At 44.1% G+C, this 17,910-nt stretch overlaps 3 non-coding genes across 3 annotated transcripts; all 3 read left to right on the top strand.

Annotated features, from left to right (window-relative positions):
* Positions 1-516: 516 nt before the first annotated feature.
* TRNAK-CUU (transfer RNA lysine (anticodon CUU)) lies at positions 517-589 on the top strand. The gene has a single exon. It is a non-coding gene; the product is annotated as a tRNA-Lys (tRNA).
* Positions 590-13,030: 12,441 nt separating this feature from the next.
* Positions 13,031-13,103, top strand: TRNAA-AGC (transfer RNA alanine (anticodon AGC)). Its single transcript has one exon. It is a non-coding gene; the product is annotated as a tRNA-Ala (tRNA).
* A 3,514-nt stretch (positions 13,104-16,617) lies between these two features.
* Positions 16,618-16,690, top strand: TRNAA-AGC (transfer RNA alanine (anticodon AGC)). The gene has a single exon. It is a non-coding gene; the product is annotated as a tRNA-Ala (tRNA).
* The last annotated feature ends 1,220 nt before the right edge of the window (positions 16,691-17,910 follow it).

The raw sequence follows: 17,910 nt of genomic DNA, 5'->3' as shown, positions 1-17,910 counted from the left end.
AAGAACAGAAAAATCACAGATGGCTTTCAAATATGGTCTCCTTATAACAACTAAAGTGGTTTAATCAAAAGGGTTCAGGTATTCTTTAGCATGTGAGAGGAATTTGAATTCTTATGCAATCTCAAAATGAAGTTCTCACAACTTCCATTTTCATTTTCTCTTATTTTTTTTGACACTCTGTCCTCTGAAGGATGTATAAATCTGGCTTTCCTTGCAAAACAAGAGTAGATGAATATCCAGGATTTGATTTTCTTCACAAAAAGGGATTGGTCTGCATACTGTCTTAAGGAGGGAACCCGGCTAGCTCAGTCGGTAGAGCATGAGACTCTTAATCAAAGGGTCGTGGGTTCGAGCCCCACGTTGGGCGAAAACGAGTAATTTTTGCCTGAAGATTGCATTGACTCTCATAATATGGAGATTAATCTTGCATTAGACCTGCAATATCTCCCAAAAATTGTCCAGGAATGGATTTCCTCCATAAAAAATGATTAGTCTGCATACCATCTTGAAGTGGGAGCCCGGCTAGCTCAGTCGGTAGAGCATGAGACTCTTAATCTCAGGGTCGTGGGTTCGAGCCCCACGTTGGGCGAAAATGAGTAATTTTTGCTGGATTATTGCATTGACTCTCATAATCTGGTGAATATTCTTGCATTAGATATGCAATAACTATCAGAAATGGTATCTCCCTTGGTTTCTCATTGGTGGGAAATTTAACTTCAAGATTAGCTAGGGTATAAGTCTAGATGAACACACCGCAATATCACTCATATTCGAGTAGTAAACAGGCCAACCTGAACTGTAAAACATCCCATAAGTGGAGGTAAGGCATAAGTTAGGAGTGAACTTAACACTGTTATGGGCAATTGGACTTCAAATAAAGTGTGGAAGGCAGTAAGGTTACTTTTTTCATGTTATGCAGATTAAACACAAAGGGGAATTAGCTCAAATGGTAGTACGATCGCTTAGCATGCGAGAAGTAGCGGAATCGATGCCTGCATTCTCCATTATAAAATTTGCATACATTTTATTTTTAACTTGTCATTGCCAAGGTCATTGCAGAGTAAGAAGAGAAAAATCTCAGATGGCTTTTAAATATAGTCTCATTATAACAACTAAAGTGGTTTAATCAAAAGGGTTCAGGTATTCTTTAGCATGTGAGAGGAATTTGAATTCTTATGCAATCTCAAAATGAAGTTCTCACAACTTCCATTTTCATTTTCTCTTATTTTTTTTGACACTCTGTCCTCTGAAGGATGTATAAATCCTGGCTTTCCTTGCAAAACAAGAGTAGAGGAATATCCAGGATTTGATTTTCTTCACAAAAAGGGATTGGTCTGCATACTGTCTTAAGGAGGGAAACCGGCTAGCTCAGTCGGTAGAGCATGAAACTCTTAATCTCAGGGTCGTGGGTTCGAGCCCCACTTTGGGCGAAAACGAGTAATTTTTGCCTGAATATTGCATTGACTTTCATAATATGGAGATTAATCTTGCATTAGACATTCAATAACTCCCAAAAATTGTCCAGGAATGGATTTCCTTCATAAAAAATGATTAGTCTGCATACCATCTTGAAGTGGGAGCCCGGCTAGCTCAGTCGGTAGAGCATGAGACTCTTAATCTCAGGGTCATGGGTTCGAGCCCCACGTTGGGCGAAAATGAGTAATTTTTGCTGGACTCTCATAATCTGGTGATTATTCTTGCATTAGACATGCAATAACTATCAACAATGGTATCTCCCTTGGTTTCTCATTGGTGGGAAATTTAACTTCAAGATTAGCTAGGGTATGAGTCTAGATGAACACACCGCAATATCCCTCATATTCGAGTAGTAAACAGGCCAACCTGAACTGTAAAACATATCATAAGTGGAGGTAAGGCATAAGTTAGGAGTGAATTTAACGCTGTTATGGGCAATTGGACTTCAAATAAAGTGTGGAAGGCAGTAGGGTTACTTTTTTCATGTTATGCAGATTAAACACACAGGGGAATTAGCTGAAATGGTAGTACGATCGCTTAGCATGCGAGAGGTAGCGGGATCAATGCCCGCGTTCTCCATTATAAAATTTGCATACATTTTATTTTTAACTTGTCATTGCCAAGGTCATTGCAGAGTAAGAACAGAAAAATCACAGATGGCTTTCAAATATGGTCTCCTTATAACAACTAAAGTGGTTTAATCAAAAGGGTTCAGGTATTCTTTAGCATGTGAGAGGAATTTGAATTCTTATGCAATCTCAAAATGAAGTTCTCACAACTTCCATTTTCATTTTCTCTTATTTTTTTTGACACTCTGTCCTCTGAAGGATGTATAAATCTGGCTTTCCTTGCAAAACAAGAGTAGATGAATATCCAGGATTTGATTTTCTTCACAAAAAGGGATTGGTCTGCATACTGTCTTAAGGAGGGAACCCGGCTAGCTCAGTCGGTAGAGCATGAGACTCTTAATCAAAGGGTCGTGGGTTCGAGCCCCACGTTGGGCGAAAACGAGTAATTTTTGCCTGAAGATTGCATTGACTCTCATAATATGGAGATTAATCTTGCATTAGACCTGCAATATCTCCCAAAAATTGTCCAGGAATGGATTTCCTCCATAAAAAATGATTAGTCTGCATACCATCTTGAAGTGGGAGCCCGGCTAGCGCAGTCGGTAGAGCATGAGACTCTTAATCTCAGGGTCGTGGGTTCGAGCCCCACGTTGGGCGAAAATGAGTAATTTTTGCTGGATTATTGCATTGACTCTCATAATCTGGTGAATATTCTTGCATTAGATATGCAATAACTATCAGAAATGGTATCTCCCTTGGTTTCTCATTGGTGGGAAATTTAACTTCAAGATTAGCTAGGGTATAAGTCTAGATGAACACACCGCAATATCACTCATATTCGAGTAGTAAACAGGCCAACCTGAACTGTAAAACATCCCATAAGTGGAGGTAAGGCATAGGTTAGGAGTGAACTTAACACTGTTATGGGCAATTGGACTTCAAATAAAGTGTGGAAGGCAGTAAGGTTACTTTTTTCATGTTATGCAGATTAAACACAAAGGGGAATTAGCTCAAATGGTAGTACGATCGCTTAGCATGCGAGAGGTAGCGGAATCGATGCCCGCATTCTCCATTATAAAATTTGCATACATTTTATTTTTAACTTGTCATTGCCAAGGTCATTGCAGAGTAAGAAGAGAAAAATCTCAGATGGCTTTCAAATATGGTCTCATTATAACAACTAAAGTGGTTTAATCAAAAGGGTTCAGGTATTCTTTAGCATGTGAGAGGAATTTGAATTCTTATGCAATCTCAAAATGAAGTTCTCACAACTTCCATTTTCATTTTCTCTTATTTTTTTTGACACTCTGTCCTCTGAAGGATGTATAAATCTGGCTTTCCTTGCAAAACAAGAGTAGAGGAATATCCAGGATTTGATTTTCTTCACAAAAAGGGATTGGTCTGCATACTGTCTTAAGGAGGGAAACCGGCTAGCTCAGTCGGTAGAGCATGAAACTCTTAATCTCAGGGTCGTGGGTTTGAGCCCCACTTTGGGCGAAAATGAGTAATTTTTGCTGGACTCTCATAATCTGGTGATTATTCTTGCATTAGCCATGCAATAACTATCAACAATGGTATCTCCCTTGGTTTCTCATTGGTGGGAAATTTAACTTCAAGATTAGCTAGGGTATGAGTCCAGATGAACACACCGCAATATCCCTCATATTCGAGTAGTAAACAGGCCAACCTGAACTGTAAAACATACCATAAGTGGAGGTAAGGCATAAATTAGGAGTGAACTTAACGCTGTTATGGGCAATTGGACTTCAAATAAAGTGGAAGGCAGTAAGGTTACTTTTTTCATGTTATGCAGATTAAACACACAGGGGAATTAGCTGAAATGGTAGTACGATCGCTTAGCATGCGAGAGGTAGCGGGATCAATGCCTGCATTCTCCGTTATAAAATTTGCATACATTTTGTTTTTAACTTGTCATTGCCAAGGTCATTGCAGAATAAGAACAGAAAAATCACAGATGGCTTTCAAATATGGTCTCATTATAACAACTAAAGTGGTTTAATCAAAAGGGTTCAGGTATTCTTTAGCATGTGAGAGGAATTTGAATTCTTATGCAATCTCAAAATGAAGTTCTCACAACTTCCATTTTCATTTTCTCTTATTTTTTTTGACACTCTGTCCTCTGAAGGATGTATAAATCTGGCTTTCCTTGCAAAACAAGAGTAGAGGAATATCCAGGATTTGATTTTCTTCACAAAAAGGGATTGGTCTGCATACTGTCTTGAGGAGGGAACCCGGCTAGCTCAGTCGGTAGAGCATGAGACTCTTAATCAAAGGGTCGTGGGTTCTAGCCCCACGTTGGGCGAAAACGAGTATTTTTTGCCTGAATATTGTATTGACTCTCATAATATGGAGATTAATCTTGCATTCGGCATGCAATAACTCTTAAAAATTGTCCAGGAATGGATTTCCTTTATAAAAAATGATTAGTCTGCATACCATCTTGAAGTGGGAGCCTGGCTAGCTCAGTCGGTAGAGCATGAGACTCTTAATCTCAGGGTCGTGGGTTCGAGCCCCACGTTGGGCGAAAATGAGTAATTTTTGCTGGATTATTGCATTGACTCTCATAATCTGGTGAATATTCTTGCATTAGACATGCAATAACTATCAGAAATGGTATCTCCCTTGGTTTCTCATTGGTGGGAAATTTAACTTCAAGATTAGCTAGGGTATGAGTCTAGATGAACACACCGCAATATCACTCATATTCGAGTAGTAAACAGGCCAACCTGAACTGTAAAACATCCCATAAGTGGAGGTAAGGCATAAGTTAGGAGTGAACTGAACACTGTTATGGGCAATTGGACTTCAGATAAAGTGTGGAAGGCAGTGAGGTTACTTTTTTCATGTTATGCATATTTAACACACAGGGGAATTAGCTCAAGTGGTAGAGTGCTCGCTTAGCATGTGAGAGGTAGCGGGATCGATGCCCGCATTCTCCATTATAAAATTTGCATACATTTTATTTTTAACTTGTCATTGCCAAGGTCATTGCAGAGTAAGAACAGAAAAATCACAGATGGCTTTCAAATATGTTCTCATTATAACAACTAAAGTGGTTTAATCAAAAGGGTTCATGTATTCTTTAGCATGTGAGAGGAATTTGAATTCTTATGCAATCTCAAAATGAAGTTCTCACAACTTCCATTTTCATTTTCTCTTATTTTTTTTGACCTCTGTCCTCTGAAGGATGTATAAATCTGGCTTTCCTTGCAAAACAAGAGTAGAGGAATATCCAGGATTTGATTTTCTTCACAAAAAGGGATTGGTCTGCATACTGTCTTAAGGAGGGAACCCGGCTAGCTCAGTCGGTAGAGCATGAGACTCTTAATCTCAGGGTCGTGGGTTCGAGCCCCACGTTGGGCGAAAACGAGTAATTTTTGCCTGAATATTGCATTGACTCTCATAATATGGAGATTAATCTTGCATTAGACATGCAATAACTCCCAAACATTGTCCAGGAATGGATTTCCTTCATAAAAAATGATTAGTCTGCATACCATCTTGAAGTGGAAGCCCGGCTAGCTCAGTCGGTAGAGCATGAGACTCTTAATCTCAGGGTCGTGGGTTTGAGCCACACGTTGGGCGAAAATGAGTAATTTTTGCTGGACTCTCATAATCTGGTGATTATTCTTGCATTAGACATGCAATAACTATTAACAATGGTATCTCCCTTGGTTTCTCATTGGTGGGAAATTTAACTTCAAGATTAGCTAGGGTATGAGTCTAGATGAACACACCGCAATATCACTCATATTCGAGTAGTAAACAGGCCAACCTGAACTGTAAAACATCCCATAAGTGGAGGTAAGGCATAAGTTAGGAGTGAACTGAACACTGTTATGGGCAATTGGACTTCAGATAAAGTGTGGAAGGCAGTGAGGTTACTTTTTTCATGTTATGCATGTTTAACATACAGGGGAATTACCTCAAGTGGTAGAGCGCTCGCTTAGCATGCGAGAGGTAGCGGGATCGATGCCCGCATTCTCCATTATAAAATTTGCATACATTTTATTTTTAACTTGTCATTGCCAAGGTCATTGCAGAGTAAGAACAGAAAAATCACAGATGGCTTTCAAATATGGTCTCTTTATAACAACTAAAGTGGTTTAATCAAAAGGGTTCATGTATTCTTTAGCATGTGAGAGGAATTTGAATTCTTATGCAATCTCAAAATGAAGTTCTCACAACTTCCATTTTCATTTTCTCTTATTTTTTTTGACACTCTGTCCTCTGAAGGATGTATAAATCTGGCTTTCCTTGCAAAACAAGAGTAGAGGAATATCCAGGATTTGATTTTCTTCACAAAAAGGGATTGGTCTGCATACTGTCTTAAGGAGGGAACCCGGCTAGCTCAGTCGGTAGAGCATGAGACTCTTAATCTCAGGGTCGTGAGTTCGAGCCCCACGTTGGGCGAAAACGAGTAATTTTTGCCTGAATATTGCATTGACTCTCATAATATGGAGATTAATCTTGCATTAGACATGCAATAACTCCCAAAAATTGTCCAGGAATGGATTTCCTTCATAAAAAATGATTAGTCTGCATACCATCTTGAAGTGGGAGCCCGGCTAGCTCAGTCGGTAGAGCATGAGACTCTTAATCTCAGGGTTGTGGGTTTGAGCCCCACGTTGCGCGAAAATGAGTAATTTTTGCTGGACTCTCATAATCTGGTGATTATTCTTGCATTAGACATGCAATAACTATCAACAATGGTATCTCCGGAGGAGCTACGCGGGCATCCAAGATGGTCGCGTGAGCAGAGAGCTCCCGAGACCCGCGCCGTCCTCCTTTATCTATCCTTTACCTATCCTGGTCATTTTGACGGGCTTTTGCAGCGCTATCATCGCTGATGCTACTGATCCTTTTCCGGTCGAAATCGGACCTTGGGGACCATTTTTCTGCAACTTGGAACTTTCTGGCCTGCCCGCGGGCGCGACCGGGGACTTGGCTGCCCACTGTGGCCGACCTGTAATTGAACAACAACGGCTGCCTGGCATCTGGCCCGCCGGAGGTGTATTGCTTTCACTTTCGGTTTCTTTTCCTTTGTTCCTGTCTCCTCCTACTCTGCCTCGCCTGCTGCCCTCTTGATCTGCATGATCCTCCGTTGGACTGGCAAGGAGGCCGCTACACCTTTGTCTCACTGGCGCATCGGAGTTTCGAGACTTTTCTACCTGCTCGTCACCTCCTCTGGCTAACCGGTCAACTCTGAATGCGAGATGGCGACGAAAGTGGAGGCCGAAAGACGCCGGAAGGCTGCGACCCGGGGGGGATCGATCCAGACGAACATGATCGAACGCTATACCCAGCCGAGAGGCTCCCCCGGGGCCGTATGCATGGGTGCTGAAGGACTTCAAACGGACACATCGTCTACGTCGGAAGTGTCGCTTCAAGACCTAATGGCTGCCATCACTGGACTCAAGGCCGACATGGGCCAACAATTTGAGGCCGTGGTGACCAAAATAGACACGGTGGCGGTGGATGTAACTCTGATTCGAGCCGACCTGGCCAAAACAAATGAGCGGGTGAAGGCACTGGATCTTAAAACGTCGAGCCTGGTGAACGACATGGCTGAGGCGCAATCCGAAATTGGCAATCTGCGCGCATCGCACGACTTACTGCTCAAGCGGATGGAGGACTATGATAACAGGGCCAGGCGGAACAACATACGCCTTGTCGGAGTTCCGGAAGGCGATGGTTCGGTAGCGACCGATCTTCTGGTCGAGGAACTAATAGTCGCCCAACTGGCTCCGGCAGGACTTAGTAAGTTCTTTGCCGTGGAGCGCGCCTATCGTTTCCCCGGAGGTCAAGTGAAGCCGGGAAACCCGCCGAGGCCTATCATCGCCAAGCTTTTTCATTACCGGGACAGGGATGCTATCCTCCAGGCCGCCCGTAAACATGGTCCCCTGAAGTATGACAATAACTCTGTCTCCATATATCCCGATTTCACTCCTCAAGTGCAGCGGCAAAGATTAGGTTTCCTCGGAGTGAAGCGTCGCTTAAGGGACCGGGGACTGAAATATGCCATGCTGTTTCCGGCCCGGCTCCGGATTGAATATCGGGAACGTGCCTATTTCTTTGATCAACCTGAACGTGCAGCCGACTGGTTGGACTCGTTGCCGGCAGATGACTTTGGGAGCGGAGGCCCTGGTGGTGCGGAAGGTGGTGCAGCGACCCAGGAGTAACAGATGCCCTGGAGGTTCCAATTGAGACTATGCAACGTGCTGTACATATTGACTTATTCCCTAATGTCTCTGCCCGTGGCGGTGTGGTAACGGGTGATTTCTCCCTTCCTCCTCGGGGGGTTCTTTGTGTAGAAGTATGGGGCGACAGGCACACTGCAGTTGGGGGTGGCTTTTTAGTCAGCAGGGGTGCAGGGAGGGGGGTGTTGTAACGGGTTTGGGTTCTGGGGTCGGTGTTTGGGGACTGGTTTGTGTCTCGTTCAATTTGTTCTGTTCTTTGTTTCATGGTATTTCATATCTTGCAATGATTGTTTATAGTGGGTTCTGCTGGGGGGTGGGTGTGGAATGTTTTTGCCGTAATGGGGGGGGGTGAAATGCGGATTCTTTCTTGGAACGTAAATGGTTTGGGTGACAGGATTAAGCGGGGCATTGTACTGCAATTTTTGAGGCGCCACGCCCCTGATGTTGTGTTCCTTCAGGAGACCCACTTGATTGGTAATGCTTGCAAGGCCCTAGACCGCCGGGGTTATCGACTGGTTGCACATGCGGGTTTCACCTCGGGTTCCCGGGGTGTGGGTATTATGGTAAAGTCTTCCCTTGCTCTAGCTATTGATGATGTTATCCTTGATGGGCGTGGGCGGTATGCTGCTGTTTCGGGGAGGTGGGAGGGTAAACAGGTCGTGTTTGTTGTTGTCTATATCCCCCCGGGACTGCAGGCTACCACTTATGCTGATTTGGGCAGGACTCTTCTTGGGCTGCCAGACGGCTTGTTGGTCTTGGGCGGGGACTTCAATTCTGTCATGTCCGGCGACTGCGACCGACTACCCCCTAGAGTATTGCCACAGTCCCAGATGTGGCTCAGTGAAATGGCTGACACCTTTGGCTTAGTAGATGTCTGGCGCTCACTACATCCCGCGCTCCAACAATACACTTTTCACTCTGGCGCGCACGGCAGCCTCTCCCGTATTGATTACTTTCTTATGTTAGCCTCCACTTTGTCCACTGTTCGTGAGATTCGACATCTCCCCCGGGGTATCTCGGACCACTCCCCCCTGCTGATCACGATTTCTGTGGGTGGTTTGCATGGTAACAGAGTTCCCCCGCTCCCTCCCTGGCATCTTAAAAATCCCCGGCTCCGTTCAGACCTGATTAAGGCAATAGATTGCTATTTTTCTGAGAATCTGGGCTCTGTCACTTCCCCCACTGTTCTCTGGGAGGCCTTCAAGACGGTTATTCGGGGTTCCGCCCTGTCACTCATTGCCACTGAGCGTAGGGTCAAGAGGGAGGCTGTTGTGGCTCTTGAAACTGAAATCACTGCGCTTGAAAGTGAGTTGGGTGGGAATGACACGCCTGCACTGTTGCATGAATTGGAATTGAAACAAGCAGATTATAGGGCCTGTGTCACGGATGCTGCTAAACTGATGCGATCAAATCAACTTGGTCGACTGTATGATGTGGGTGACAAGGCTAGCAAGCTTCTTGCGTGGCTGGACAAGACTGAGCGTGCGAGTCGTGTTGTTCCCTCCATTGTTCGTGATTCTGGTGTGACTGTCTCGGATCCGGGTGAGGTTGTTGAGTGCTTTGTTGACCACTTTCGTATGGTTTATACGCCTGTTAGTGATCGAGATGAGGCCGACTCCAGGTTCCTCCTGCGTGACATTGCTCTGCCTACTGTGTCTGAGGCGGACTACCTCGCTCTGGAAGCCCTCTTTACTGTCGACGAGATTGCCCTCGCAATCCGTTCCCTTCGCTCGGGTAAGGCAATGGGCCCTAACGGACTCCCCATTGAACTCTACAAGCTTTGTCCCGACAAGATGGCCGCCCACCTGCGGCACATGTTTCTCGAGGCGGTTGAGGCTGGATGCCTCCCCCTTGAGCAGCGCCTTGCTACCATAGTGGTCATTTATAAGGATGGCAAACCTCGTGACCGTTGTGCCTCGTACCGCCCCATCTCCCTCCTTAATGCGGAACCCAAAATCCTTGCTAAGGTGCTGGCCAATCGGATGCTTGCGGTCATTTGTGATTTGATCCATCCGGATCAATCCGGTTTCATCCCTCACAGGAATACTGCTCTTAATTTGCGTAGGCTCCACAGTGTCCTCGCGAGAGCTTCTATTCTCGCCGAGCCAGCAGTGATCGCCTCCCTTGACGCCACGATGGCATTTGACACCATTGAATGGCCCTACCTATGGGCAGCCCTCGCCAAATTCGGCTTTGGCCCCAACTTCATCGCATGGGTCAAGCTTCTTTATGAACAACCGCTAGCTCAGGTTGCGGTGAATGGGAGATGCTCAGACCCCTTTCCTTTGGGCCGCGGCACACGACAAGGATGTCCCCTTTCTCCGCTTTTGTTCGCTTTGGCACTCGAACCTCTTGCCGCGTGGCTCCGGTGGGAACCCTCGATAAAAGGGATCCGATGGTCCCCTGACCTCGAGGATCGTGTCTCCTTGTATGCGGATGACATCCTCCTTTATCTTACTTCCCCTCAGAAGTCACTCAATGTCCTCTTCGACGTCCTCACGTCCTTCGGTAAGAACTCGGGACTGGTCATTAACTGGACCAAGTCCTGTGTCTACGCCATAGCTGGTACTCTACCGCCTCTCCCCCGTAGATTTCCCATTCTGGTAGCGACTGACGGTTTTAAGTATCTGGGGGTCCATGTATCCATGATCTCCTCGGTCCGCTATGAGCGGAACTTGTATGCTCCGCTCCGCAGACTGAAGCAGGATGTTCGGCGATGGCGCGATCTGCCCTTATCTCCATTGGGCCGGGCAGCGCTCTTTAAGATGATGTCGCTTCCCCGCTTCCTCTATGCCCTGCAAAATTTCTTTGACCCCGTTCCTGCCCGCTATTTCCATGAAGTCGAAAGTTTACAGCGGCAACTTATCTGGGATGGCCGTGCCCGCATTGCCTTATCTAAGCTCACGCTCTCCTGGTACGACGGAGGTATTGCGCTGCCGGATATTAGACGGTACTACTGGGCCTCGCACCTGAGCGCCATCAACCATGCGACATATTCTCCGGAGCCAGCCCCTGCCTTTGCTTTAGATAAACTGTTGTTGCCCGGCGGCAACTTTAATAGGGCGCTATACTCTAAGGCACCCTTTCGACTCCTTACGGGCCCAACGAAATGTGCAGTGCGGGCATGGCGAGATGCTACGGTGGCCACGGGTTGGGGTGGTAGACTGACACGTATGACGCCACTGTATGACTCGGAGCGACTGGGCAACCTGTGGAAGACGAAAGGGTTTGAGAAATGGGACATGATCGGGATTAGTACTGTGGGAGACCTTTGGACACGTGGCGCGGTTAAGTCCTTTGAATCACTAAAGCTGGAATACCGGCTCGATGATAGGGAGCACTTCCGGTATATGCAGGTGAGACATGCCTTGTCTTCGGTCTTCCCCTCCGGTACGGACGTTCCGCAGTCCTTCCCTCTGGAGGATCGAGTTCTAGATGGCCATGTCCCAGACAGTACCATCTCCTTAATTTATAAGAAGCTCATTCATAACAGAGCTGACCAGCTCGAGAAGCTCCGGGCTGCCTGGACTGCTGACGGACTTGAATTGGACGACGAGGACTGGCAGTCCGCTGTGTCCTCCCCTAAGGAGGTGGCTATTCCGGCACGACTTCGCTTTGTCCAATTGAAAATCCTTCATCGCGTGTATCTTACTGGAACGCGTCTGGTGCGAATGGGTCTGGTTGCTGACGGACGCTGTAAGCGTGGGTGTGGGATGGATGGTACTTTTCTTCATGTTTTGTGGGAGTGTCCAGTGATTGTAGCGTATTGGTCGAGGGTGCATGATGTTATGAGTCGTGTCACGGGGGTTCCATTGCTTCTTGAGGCGCGTCGTTGTCTGTTGAATGTGTGGGAACCGACTGACTGCACTGCTGCCCAGACACTTTGGGTCACCCTAGGCAATATGATTGCGAAGAGGGATATCGCACAGCTCTGGGGCTCCCGAGACCGCCAGTGCTCAGTGCCTGGAAAGAGAACATGGACTGGTCCATGTTTCGAGAGAAGACGGTATATGAAGCCCGGGGGCGCCCAGGGAAGTGGTCCAGAGTTTGGGCTCCCTGGAATACTTACCGTGGAGACATCTGTTCTCCTCCACTTGACTACGAAGTCCCTCTCCCCTCCTCTCCGTGATTTACGTTCCTCTCCTCTACTTACCACATGCTTTGCTCTCTTATGCGCGCCACCCCCCCCTCACCCTCGTTTTTTCTCCTACATCCATTCCCCCCCTCCCACCTCCAGCAACCCTTGTCACTAGGATACCATGTGTTTGTTTGTTTGTGTTCATTTCGACAAAAACATAAAATTAAACCTTTCTTATCCTATTTGTATGATATTACGCTCTTGCCGATAATGTTGATGTGAAAGATTGCTGCAGCAACGTACTGCCTCGTATCGCACTTTTTGCTCAGCCAGTTTTTGTCATAGCGGCCGGCCCTGCGGGGTTGTAGGCAGACGCTGTGTATTGTGCATTTGTTAATAAAGGTTTTAAAAAAAAAAAAAAAAAAAAACAATGGTATCTCCCTTGGTTTCTCATTGGTGGGAAATTTAACTTCAAGATTAGCTAGGGTATGAGTCTAGATGAACACACCGCAATATCACTCATATTCGAGTAGTAAACAGGCCAACCTGAACTGTAAAACATCCCATAAGTGGAGGTAAGGCATAAGTTAGGAGTGAACTGAACACTGTTATGGGCAATTGGACTTCAGATAAAGTGTGGAAGGCAGTGAGGTTACTTTTTTCATGTTATGCATATTTAACACACAGGGGAATTAGCTCAAGTGGTAGAGCGCTCGCTTAGCATGCGAGAGGTAGCGGGATCGATGCCCGCATTCTCCATTATAAAATTTGCATACATTTTATTTTTAACTTGTCATTGCCAAGGTCATTGCAGAGTAAGAACAGAAAAATCACAGATGGCTTTCAAATATGGTCTCATTATAACAACTAAAGTGGTTTAATCAAAAGGGTTCAGGTATTCTTTAGCATGTGAGAGGAATTTGAATTCTTATGCAATCTCAAAATGAAGTTCTCACAACTTCCATTTTCATTTTCTCTTATTTTTTTTTGACACTCTGTCCTCTGAAGGATGTATAAATCTGGCTTTCCTTGCAAAACAAGAGTAGAGGAATATCCAGGATTTGATTTTCTTCACAAAAAGGGATTGGTCTGCATACTGTCTTAAGGAGGGAACCCGGCTAGCTCAGTCGGTAGAGCATGAGACTCTTAATCTCAGGGTCGTGGGCTCGAGCCCCACGTTAGGCGAAAATGAGTAATTTTTGCCTGAATATTGTATTGACTCTCATAATATGGAGATTAATCTTGCATTAGACATGCAATAACTCCCAAAAATTGTCCAGGAATGGATTTCCTTCATAAAAAATGATTAGTCTGCGTACCATCTTGAAGTGGGAGCCCGGCTAGCTCAGTCAGTAGAGCATGAGACTCTTAATCTCAGGGTCGTGGGTTCGAGCCCCACGTTGGGCGAAAATGAGTAATTTTTGCTGGACTCTCATAATCTGGTGATTATTCTTGCATTAGACATGCAATACCTATCAAAAATGGTATCTCCCTTGGTTTCTCATTGGTGGGAAATTTAACTTCAAGATTAGCTAGGGTATGAGTCTAGATAAACACAGCGCAATATCACTCATATTCGAGTAGTAAACAGGCCAACCTGAACTGTAAAACATCCCATAAGTGGAGGTAAGGCATAAGTTAGGAGTGAACTGAACACTGTTATGGGCAATTGGACTTCAAATAAAGTGTGGAAGGCAGTGAGGTTACTTTTTTCATGTTATGAAGATTAAACACATAGGGGAATTAGCTCAAATGTTAGAGCGCTCGCTTAGCATGCGAGAGGTAGCGGGATCGATGTCCGCATTCTCCATTATAAAATTTGCATACATTTTATTTTTAACTTGTCATTGCCAAGGTCATTGCAGAGTAGAACAGAAAAATCACAGATGGCTTTCAAATATGGTCTCATTAGAACAACTAAAGTGGTTTAATCAAAAGGGTTCAGGTATTCTTTAGCATGTGAGAGGAATTTGAATTCTTATGCAATCTCAAAATGAAGTTCTCACAACTTCCATTTTCATTTTCTCTTTTTTTTTTGACACTCTGTCCTCTGAAGGATGTATAAATCTGGCTTTCCTTGCAAAACAAGAGTAGAGGAATATCCAGGATTTGATTTTCTTCACAAAAAGGGATTGGTCTGCATACTGTCTTAAGGAGGGAACCCGGCTAGCTCAGTCGGTAGAGCTCAAGTGGTAGAGCGCTCGCTTAGCATGCGAGAGGTAGCGGGATCGATGCCCGCATTCTCCATTATAAAATTTGCATACATTTTATTTTTAACTTGTCATTGCCAAGGTCATTGCAGAGTAAGAACAGAAAAATCACAGATGGCTTTCAAATATGGTCTCATTATAACAACTAAAGTGGTTTAATCAAAAGGGTTCATGTATTCTTTAGCATGTGAGAGGAATTAGAATTCTTATGCAATCTCAAAATGAAGTTCTCACAACTTCCATTTTCATTTTCTCTTATTTTTTTTTACCTCTGTCCTCTGAAGGATGTATAAATCTGGCTTTCCTTGCAAAACAAGAGTAGAGGAATATCCAGGATTTGATTTTCTTCACAAAAAGGGATTGGTCTGCATACTGTCTTAAGGAGTGAATCCGGCTAGCTCAGTCGGTAGAGCATGAGACTCTTAATCTCAGGGTCGTGGGTTCGAGCCCCACGTTGGGCGAAAACGAGTAATTTTTGCCTGAATATTGCATTGACTCTCATAATATGGAGATTAATCTTGCATTAGACATGCAATAACTCCCAAAAATTGTCCAGGAATGAATTTCCTTCATAAAAAATTATTAGTCTGCATACCATCTTGAAGTGGGAGCCCGGCTAGCTCAGTCGGTAGAGCATGAGACTCTTAATCTCAGGGTCGTGGGTTTGAGCCCCACGTTGGGCGAAAATGAGTAATTTTTGCTGGACTCTCATAATCTGGTGATTATTCTTGCATTAGACATGCAATAACTATCAACAATGGTATCTCCCTTGGTTTCTCATTGGTGGGAAATTTAACTTCAAGATTAGCTAGGGTATGAGTCTAGATGAACACACCGCAATATCACTCATATTCGAGCAGTAAACAGGCCAACCTGAACTGTAAAACATCCCATAAGCGGAGGTAAGGCATAAGTTAGGAGTGAACTGAACACTGTTATGGGCAATTGGACTTCAGATAAAGTGTGGAAGGCAGTGAGGTTACTTTTTTCATGTTATGCATGTTTAACACACAGGGGAATTACCTCAAGTGGTAGAGCGCTCGCTTAGCATGCGAGAGGTAGCGGGATCGATGCCCGCATTCTCCATTATAAAATTTGCATACATTTTATTTTTAACTTGTCATTGCCAAGGTCATTGCAGAGTAAGAACAGAAAAATCACAGATGGCTTTCAAATATGGTCTCATTATAACAACTAAAGTGGTTTAATCAAAAGGGTTCAGGTATTCTTTAGCATGTGAGAGGAATTTGAATTCTTATGCAATCTCAAAATGAAGTTCTCACAACTTCCATTTTCATTTTCTCTTATTTTTTTTGACACTCTGTCCTCTGAAGGATGTATAAATCTGGCTTTCCTTGCAAAACAAGAGTAGAGGAATATCCAGGATTTGATTTTCTTCACAAAAAGGGATTGGTCTGCATACTTTCTTAAGGAGAGAACCCGGCTAGCTCAGTCGGTAGAGCATGAGACTCTTAATCTCAGGGTCGTGGGTTCGAGCCCCACGTTGGGCGAAAACGAGTAATTTTTGCCTGAATATTGCATTGACTCTCATAATATGGAGATTAATCTTGCATTAGACATGCAATAACTCCCAAAAATTGTCCAGGAATGGATTTCCTTCATAAAAAATGATTAGTCTGCATACCATCTTGAAGTGGGAGCCCGGCTAGCTCAGTCGGTAGAGCATGAGACTCTTAATCTCAGGGTCGTGGGTTTGAGCCCCACGTTGGGCGAAAATGAGTAATTTTTGCTGGACTCTCATAATCTGGTGATTATTCTTGCATTAGACATGCAATAACTATCAACAATGGTATCTCCCTTGGTTTCTCATTGGTGGGAAATTTAACTTCAAGATTAGCTAGGGTATGAGTCTAGATGAACACACCGCAATATCACTCATATTCGAGTAGTAAACAGGCCAACCTGAACTGTAAAACATCCCATAAGTGGAGGTAAGGCATAAGTTAGGAGTGAACTGAACACTGTTATGGGCAATTGGACTTCAGATAAAGTGTGGAAGGCAGTGAGGTTACTTTTTTCATGTTATGCATATTTAACACACAGGGGAATTAGCTCAAGTGGTAGAGCGCTCGCTTAGCATGCGAGAGGTAGCGGGATCGATGCCCGCATTCTCCATTATAAAATTTGCATACATTTTATTTTTAACTTGTCATTGCCAAGGTCATTGCAGAGTAAGAACAGAAAAATCACAGATGGCTTTCAAATATGGTCTCATTATAACAACTAAAGTGGTTTAATCAAAAGGGTTCAGGTATTCTTTAGCATGTGAGAGGAATTTGAATTCTTATGCAATCTCAAAATGAAGTTCTCACAACTTCCATTTTCATTTTCTCTTATTTTTTTTGAAACTCTGTCCTCTGAAGGATGTATAAATCTGGCTTTCCTTGCAAAACAAGAGTAGAGGAATATCCAGGATTTGATTTTCTTCACAAAAAGGGATTGGTCTGCATACTGTCTTAAGGAGGGAACCCGGCTAGCTCAGTCGGTAGAGCATGAGACTCTTAATCAAAGGGTCGTGGGTTCGAGCCCCACGTTGGGCGAAAACGAGTAAATTTTGCCTGAATATTGCATTGACTCTCATAATATGGAGATTAATCTTGCATTAGACCTGCAATAACTCCCAAAAATTGTCCAGGAATGGATTTCCTTCATAAAAAATGATTAGTCTGCATACCATCTTGAAGTGGGAGCCCGGCTAGCTCAGTCGGTAGAGCATGAGACTCTTAATCTCAGGGTCGTGGGTTCGAGCCCCGTGTTGGGCGAAAATGAGTAATTTTTGCTGGACTCTCATAATCTGGTGATTATTCTTGCATTAGACATGCAATAACTATCAACAATGGTATCTCCCTTGGTTTCTCATTGGTGGGAAATTTAACTTCAAGATTAGCTAGGGTATGAGTCTAGATGAACACACCGCAATATCACTCATATTCGAGTAGTAAACAGGCCAACATGAACTGTAAAACATACCATAAGTGGAGGTAAGGCATAAGTTAGGAGTGAACTTAACACTGTTATGGGCAAATGGACTTCAAATAAAGTGTGGAAGGCAGTAAGGTTTCTTTTTTCATGTTATGCAGATTAAACACAAAGGGCAATTAGCTCAAATGGTAGTACGATTGCTTAGCATGCGAGAGGTAGCGGAATCGATGCCCGCATTCTCCATTATAAAATTTGCATACATTTTATTTTTAACTTGTCATTGCCAAGGTCATTGCAGAGTAAGAAGAGAAAAATCTCAGATGGCTTTCAAATATGTTCTCATTATAACAACTAAAGTGGTTTAATCAAAAGGGTTCAGGTATTCTTTAGCATGTGAGAGGAATTTGAATTCT

Source organism: Lissotriton vulgaris, chromosome 1_1 (assembly GCF_964263255.1).
Source record: "Lissotriton vulgaris chromosome 1_1, aLisVul1.2, whole genome shotgun sequence".
NCBI lineage: Eukaryota > Metazoa > Chordata > Amphibia > Caudata > Salamandridae > Lissotriton > Lissotriton vulgaris.
This window is presented reverse-complemented; position numbering and strand designations above follow the sequence as displayed.